The sequence below is a fragment of the Olea europaea genome, unplaced genomic scaffold (assembly GCF_002742605.1).
Source record: "Olea europaea var. sylvestris unplaced genomic scaffold, O_europaea_v1 scaffold294, whole genome shotgun sequence".
Taxonomy (NCBI): domain Eukaryota; kingdom Viridiplantae; phylum Streptophyta; class Magnoliopsida; order Lamiales; family Oleaceae; genus Olea; species Olea europaea.
This window is the reverse complement of record NW_019247998.1, coordinates 329,869-337,803: the sequence shown is the minus strand read 5'-3', so window position 1 is coordinate 337,803 and position 7,935 is coordinate 329,869. Positions and strand designations below refer to the sequence as shown.

Below are 7,935 nucleotides of genomic sequence, written 5' to 3'. Positions count from 1 at the left end.
TTTGCTCACCAATCTACGTATACAAAAAATGTTTTAAAACATTTTTATATGGATAATGTACACTTATTGGCATTACGTATGGTTGTTTGATCACTTGATGTGAAAAAAGATCCATTTTCGTCCACTTAAAGATGGAAAAAAGGTTTGTGGTCCTGAAGTAACATATCTTAGTGCAATTAGAGCATTAACTTATCATGTAAATTGCACTCGACCTGATATAGCTTTTTCTGTAAATTTCCCTGCGAAATATAGCTCTACACTAACTCTAAGACAATGAAATGGTGTTAAACATATTTTTCGTTACCTTAAGGTCAAAATTGATTTGGAATTATTTTATTCTCAAAAGCCAGGATCTACTTTACTGGGATATGCAGATGCAGGTTATCAATCTGACCCACATAAAGCTAAGCCACAAACAAGTTATGTGTTTACAGGCGGAGAAACAGCTATTTCATAGATCTGTGAAGCAATCCTTGACAGCTACATCCTCAATCGTTCTGAAATTACTGCAATCCATGAAGCAGGCCGACAATGTGTATGGTTGAGAAACATGACCCATCATATCCAAGCATCATGCGGGTTAACTTCAATAAAAAATAGTCTAACAATTTTATATGAAGACAACGCAGCTTGTATTGCACAACTTAAAAGAGGCTATATCAAATATGATAGGATAAAACATATTTCTCCAAAATTCTTTTATACATATGAGCTTCTAAAAAATGGGGACATCGATATCCGAGAAATTCGCTTAAGTGACAATGTGGTAGATTTATTCACAAAAACATTGCCATCATCTACATTCAAGAAATTGGTTCAAAGTATTGGAATGTATTGATTCAAAGATCTTCAGTGATTTTCATCAAAGGAGTAGGTATACTCTTTTTCCTTACTCTAGGTTTTGTCCTACTGAATTTTCCTAGCAAGATTTTAATGAGGCGGCATTTTCTTTATATCTTTGTTTGATTTTTTTCCCCTTTAGGTTTTTACTAAACAAGATTTTTAACGAGGCAGTTATTGTACAAATAATCATCAAAGGAGAGTGTTGTAAAATAATGAAATAATTATTGACGATTAGTTAGTATTATCATGATACATGAGTAAGTTTTATCTATTTTAGAAGATCTATTTTATTCCAATTGTAACTTTTATTTTGAACCTTATAAATATAGGGTATTGGTTCATAATAATACACAATTGAGTTTTGACTCTCTATTTCTTCTTTTATTTTCTCTCTTTCCTTTAATTTCATAACACTCATTATTTTACAACATATACACCGATTTTTAGTGATTTAAAAATAATCAAAAATCAGTGAAAAGAAATTAGCAAGTATTAGACCATCGACAATGAACCTAACACAGTAAATATGGATAAAAAGAGTATCAAAAAAAAAAGTTTTAAAAAAAAAAAAAAAAAAAAAAAAAAAATCCCAAAGAGGCCCTAAATTGCAAAAAAAATAGAGAGGTGGGCATCCCACACTTCGCGAGGACAAAAATAGAAAATTCGTCGCAGCAAAATCTGAAAGACTCATAAATGTGGAGAGACAAGAGTCCTGGCGTCAAGATCCTCTGGCTTTGGACCTTCGGAACTGCAGCTGGTAATTCCACCTCCATCGATATACATATGTGTGTATGAATTAGTGATTGTGATTGAATTTACCGTCTGATTCATTTGCAGTTTTGGTGGCCAATGTTATGAGAACCAGAATACGAGACATGGAGCAACTCATTAACGCCCAAGATCAAGCCTCCCATACTACAGACTCACTTTCCGACGAGAAAAACTCATGGGATTCTGCTGAAGTGATTGAAGAGAAATCATAGTGTGTTCTTGCTATCCTCAGTTGCTGCTTGTAAGATTTTGAATATGGTATAAGGTGTTTGATAAGTTGCCTGAATGGGTTTTTGAATATGGTTTAAAGGTGTTTTATCAGTTGCCTGAATGAGTTTTTGATTCTGGTATAAGGTGTTTGTTGAATTGCCTGACATGGTGTGTTTGGCTGCAATGCATGATGCATTTCAATTTTTTTTGACTTTTCTGTTCCCAGCTTAATAATCTATCTACGTTCTTGTATTTTGAGTTGTAAAATTAAATAAATTTTATAGCAAAATAAAATTGATTCATCATAGGACTGGTTCATCCATAATTCAACATCCAATGTAGAGTATATTAATCAGCTGCTCAATTTTTCTCTCTCCCTTTTGTATGATGTTGAAAACCATTTTATGATTCAAACTACTTGATAAAAGTGTAGAGGTGTCCGAATAGCATTGGAGTGCTTGTCATTGTTTGGCCAAACTCAGTCTCAACATGACCTAAGATGACCGTGTCATGGAGCAACATATCTGAAGAGGCAAGTTGTCTATGTAATACCCCAAATTTTATGTGTGAATATTAATTGAGAAATTATTATTTTACAAGTGCTATCAATGAAAAATAGGACCCTGCTATGGAATCATTCACATTTTTTTCTGATTTTTTTCGCATATTTTTACTCTTATTTTTGTCTAGCGATATAAAGTACACCTCAAGAGATCGACAATAGAATTTTTTAAAATTCATGATGAACTTTGAGCTAGTTTATGTTATATTTTGAAGATCAATGATCACACTGTTCAGGGCTAAAACTTTGGAAACAACATATTTGCATGAGATTTTCCTAAACTATGCAAATTATTATTCTATGAAACGCATAGTACATGAATTAGGTTCCAATTTTTTACGTATAGAAGTCTGTTCCATTTCAGCATGAATGTATGCAAGTAACGTGTGGCCTTAGAAAGTAGTTTGAAGTTTAGTCCTGAAGGTGTTATAGTGTTGGGATTAGATCTTGTAACCTCAATACCGTTTTCGTTTTTTCTTATAAAATTAACAAAAAGAAAATAATGTTTGAACATGGCATGTAGCCTAAGGTTGGCAGGGATAGTGCTGGGGTTCTTATTTTTCTGGATGGTCTACCACGTTTTACACCTCTATGTATACAATGTCCAACAATTCATAAGCAATAAGTTAACTCTTGTCTTGACAAATTTGAGATTATCCAAATAGGTTTTATATTACATCTATTGGAGGATTAGTTGCAACTAAATTCTTGAATCTTGATCTGTGCAAAACTTTTTTCTGGCTCTGTTCAACTGTTTCCATGTTAGTTTCCTTCATATGTTACTCCGTCAATAACAAAGTTGTAATTTTTTCTTATAAAATTAACAAAAAGAAAATAATGTTTGAACATGGCATGTAGCCTAAGGTTGGCAGGGATAGTGCTGGGGTTCTTATTTTTCTGGATGGTCTACCACGTTTTACACCTCTATGTATACAATGTCCAACAATTCATAAGCAATAAGTTAACTCTTGTCTTGACAAATTTGAGATTATCCAAATAGGTTTTATATTACATCTATTGGAGGATTAGTTGCAACTAAATTCTTGAATCTTGATCTGTGCAAAACTTTTTTCTGGCTCTGTTCAACTGTTTCCATGTTAGTTTCCTTCATATGTTACTCCGTCAATAACAAAGTTGTAATTTTCTCAAGACTTGATACCTCATTAATAACAAATTTTTGTTGGCTAACATTTGTCTACAATCATAATTATTTTCTCAAATGGCAACTAATTCTTTGTTAAGTTCTCTTTTGCATGATCTATAGCAGCTAGTTTTCTTTTTCTGTTGTTTGACTTTCTCTCTCCCAAACAAGAGAATAAGGGGCAGAAACAACCCCATCAAAATTAGGCCAACACATGGGCCTCTACACTTCTAAATAGCTTAAGAAATTTAAAGCAGAAACAGTAGAAATTAAGTTGAAATTCAGATTACAGACCATGGCCATAAGTTCCTTATGTTGAATCATAAACAGGAAGGAACTAATAAGGGCCATTGCGGTTAAGTCTAGGAAGTTTTTACCTTCCTTTTCCTCTTATTGTTCTCAGAAGCGGCCTCTTCCAATGCTTTCAAACGTTGCTCGATACCCTTTTGATATGCCTCCATTCTTGTTTGCCTTTCTGTCATAGTAACAAAACCTGCACGTAAGTCAGCATAAGAGCTCTCAACCGAGTGGCCAAACTCTCATAATGTTGCTTCGACTCCTCAGAGAAAGAAGCGAACTTAGAAGTATGAGAAGCCAATGCCCCCGGAAGTAGTTTCCCAGCATTCAAATAACTTATCTAAGTCCTTCCTAAAGGCAGCTTTAGGTGGCGGTGGTGATTGTGAAGTCAAACCCTTATGAACATATTTGAATTTCCTTAAACAAGGAATTCTCTCTAGTCCATTCTTCAACACATGCCCAATACTCTTCAAAGTACTCTGGTTTAATTCGGAATTGGGGTGTGGGGATAAAGCAACCTCATTGGTGAAATCAACTTTGTAGTGGTTAAGTATGATGGAGATAACCATCCCATATCGAAGCCTTGTCTTTGTAGGGGACAAAACCGAAGTAGTCATCCCCGTGAGTACATAATGAGCTAAATTCGGTCTTTCACCCTTTATTACCATCCACATAAACCAAAGATACTCCTTAGTAACCGTAGAAATCTTACTAAATCGAGGCTTCAAATTGTATACTCAAATTAAATGCAAAATTCTCTCTTGCATTTTTAGTTTCTTGGCATCATTGTCAACATGATCTAGTTCTATCTCATCAAACTCAGCCTTGCAAGCAGCCTCCCTATCGAACTTTGAATTATACAATTCGCCCGAATATTCTAATTTAAACAAATCAAAAAGGGTTTCTTTATTGATGTCAATTATATAACCCTTCACAAAAGTGTCAAATTGAAGAGAACATGTCTCCCCACACTCTTCACTATGAAAAACTCGAGCATTTCCATTGGCATAAAACATTTGCACTAATTTTGAGTAAGTTTTTTCCTTAACTCTCAAGAAATCCATCCAACCAAATTCCTCGAATCGATGAATATAAGGAAATCCCACAGATTCTAAGAATGGAAAATCAATAACTCTTCGAGTAATAATTACTCTCTTAGAAAAGTTAGAATCGAACCTGTTGTTCCTCGCTGACATAGCGAAAGTAAAGCTAACAAGTCTTTATGGATAATAAGAAATCTCAGAAGGTAGAGAGAACTGCCAAGAGAGAGACAGAAATCAGGTTTGATTTATGATGCACTTCAAAGAAGGTAATACAAAATTGTGTAATCTTGTGTGAAAGCATTATAAATAACACATACATAAGAAAATGAAGGAATGAATTAATGGAAAATTTTTAAATTATTACTGAAAATATGTATTTACAATTTCTAATGTTTGATTAGTTGGTATTTGCACATTTATTCAACAGACACCATTAATTAATTAATACTATGTGATTATCCCACGTGCCATTTAATACTATGTTCCATTTCAATAAAACCTAGAAAATAATGAAAATATTCCACCATAAACAAGAATAATGTTATAGAGCACTAGTGGTGATGGAGCACTACTTTATGTGACTATACTTTATAGGTTCAATTAATGAGTTATATGACATTGTACATGTACATAATTGTTTACATAATGATGTCCATAATTGCACGTGGTATTGGATTAATCTTTAATTCAAATCCACACTTACACATCAACAACCGAATGATTGTCACATCCCATTATGAACACCATTATGTTCAAATTTATGTATAAGTAAAAACAATACTCCCATTTTTTCTTAATACCATAGATTTGTGCTTAATATCAATGGTGATGAATAACGATACTCCCATGAACCATATCTGTTGTCCAAAGTGCTATTTTTGTGGGAGGATGAATGTAAATGAATTCCATTTTTTCTTTTTCAAAAACAGTGATCTTTCAGCTCACAACATCTTTCTTCTTGTATTTCTTCAAATGTTTCCGTGTTGGTTTCATTGAAATATTACTCTATAAATAAGGGAGCTGTAATTTTCTCAAGAGCTTAATAATATTTGGTAACATTTTCTCTTGAGAAGCATAAATATGTCGTTCATTTTATCATATTCTCAAATATCAACTAATTCTTCCTTAAATTATATATCATGAAACATTGTTTTTTTTATTTTTTTCACATGAATTTGATTTTTAAAACTTTATATATTATAAGATAGTATCTATGTTACAATATATGTTAATCATAGCAGAGTATCATATACATGAGTGAACATAGTTCTATTTATGCGATTTTTGAACTATTTTCGATTCAAACCATTTATAACGGTTAATAAAATTTCAAACCAAATCGATATTTGCAATTTGATTTGGTCTCAAATCACAGTTTTAGCAACATGAAAATATATTTTTAAACAAATGAAAAAAAAAATATTGATTTGAAATTTCACTATTACAATTAAACCAAAACATTCCAAACATAAAAGTTATAACAATAATAAATTTGTCTCCACACAAACTTAAATCAATAAATCAATACAAGATTCAGCAGTAGATAAGCAAAAAAATTTCTCTGACTTGAAAGAAAATTTGTTGCAGTACAAATTGATCAAAATACAAAATTAACAGCGAAGGTTTGAAACCTTTCAACATAGTGCAAATAGTACCCAAACTTTTACATTTTACTAGATAGCCCCCCAAACCTTTCAAAACTATGCAATATAAGGACATTTGGATGGTTTTCGTCTAAAAATTCATTAGTTGATCAAACGTCAAACGTTTGACCTTAATTTGACCAATTTTAAAACCAGTAACATGATAACTTTATATTTTTCACCTAAATCAATTAACACAAGTAAATAAAAGAAACAAAAGAAAGAGGAAAGAAATTAAAAAAAATGTATATTTTTAAAGGATTAAGTAGATACTAACTTTATAGTGTGTTAGATAGAAAAAGATCTACATTTGCATGTGTATGCTAGCGTTATGTTCTAGATTTAATCGATTTAGAATGTAAACAAATTTAATATGTTTAATGCATTTATTTTGGCAAGATCTACTATTTATTTGAATCACTATTTTAATAAATGATATCAAAATATAGAGTCTGTATATTAAAGTCTTAATGATTTGCTAATAACAATGAGTTTTGACTATGAGATAAAAATTGCATATGACTGAATTTTAAATTATCCATTGTCGTATGTAATAACGAGATACGGATACGTTATTACTTGTAGACCATCACATGTGGCATTTTTTACTTGTGAAGGTTGTAGGTGATCTCATAAACTAAAGTGTGGTGATACTTAAATGAATATGTAGATATTTTGGTGATACTAAAACATTGGAGACCCGCTTGGGAGGACATGGATAAGTTAAGTTGACAATGAAATCTTTAGTTAAGGTGTACTCATAAATCGAAAAGGAGTATCGACTTATTTTGACTTAATAGTGGAATGAAATATACGACCGATAATTGAGATTGACATATATCCATATTTTGTAATTGATTGAATCATATTGATGAAAGGATTATAGTTTCACGATAAACGAACAAGTTTAGTTTTTCACACCATGTGACGTTTCCCATCACGTGTTTTCTCCGACACATTGCTAGATGTCTGATAAATGTTATAGACTTATTCAAGGCCTTTAAACGATAATATTTAGTTGTTTCTTGAATGAATTATGGTCTAAATTGTTGCATTTGGTGTGGAATAGGTAAAATTCAATGATAGTATAAGAAACTCAGAAGAAGAGCAAGATCCAAAGTTTGAGGACCAAAATGAAAATACTCAAGAGTTATATTGGACCTCACGATGAAGATTCAAGAGTGTTCGGAGTCAATTGAATAAAGAACGACATCAAAGGGACGAAATATAATTAATGTATGATTACATATCAAGTTTCAACCGAAAAAATTTATGCACCGTTTTCAGACTCACATTGAGATCCATTTTTGACATAGCAAGTGATCAAATTTGAAAATGTAAAGAAAAGTTGTAGCTCTTTGAATTAGGTTTCCAACGCATCTTGAATTGTCTCAATCGGATATCAGAAGAAAAGGTTATGGTAAA

The 7,935-nt window shown here is 32.0% G+C and overlaps 1 long non-coding RNA gene across 1 annotated transcript; it reads left to right on the top strand.

Moving 5' to 3' along the window:
* The first annotated feature begins 1,424 nt into the window (after positions 1-1,424).
* LOC111384563 lies at positions 1,425-2,028 on the top strand. The gene is made up of 2 exons (XR_002700934.1): positions 1,425-1,600; positions 1,681-2,028. It is a non-coding gene; the product is annotated as an uncharacterized LOC111384563 (long non-coding RNA).
* Positions 2,029-7,935: the final 5,907 nt, after the last annotated feature.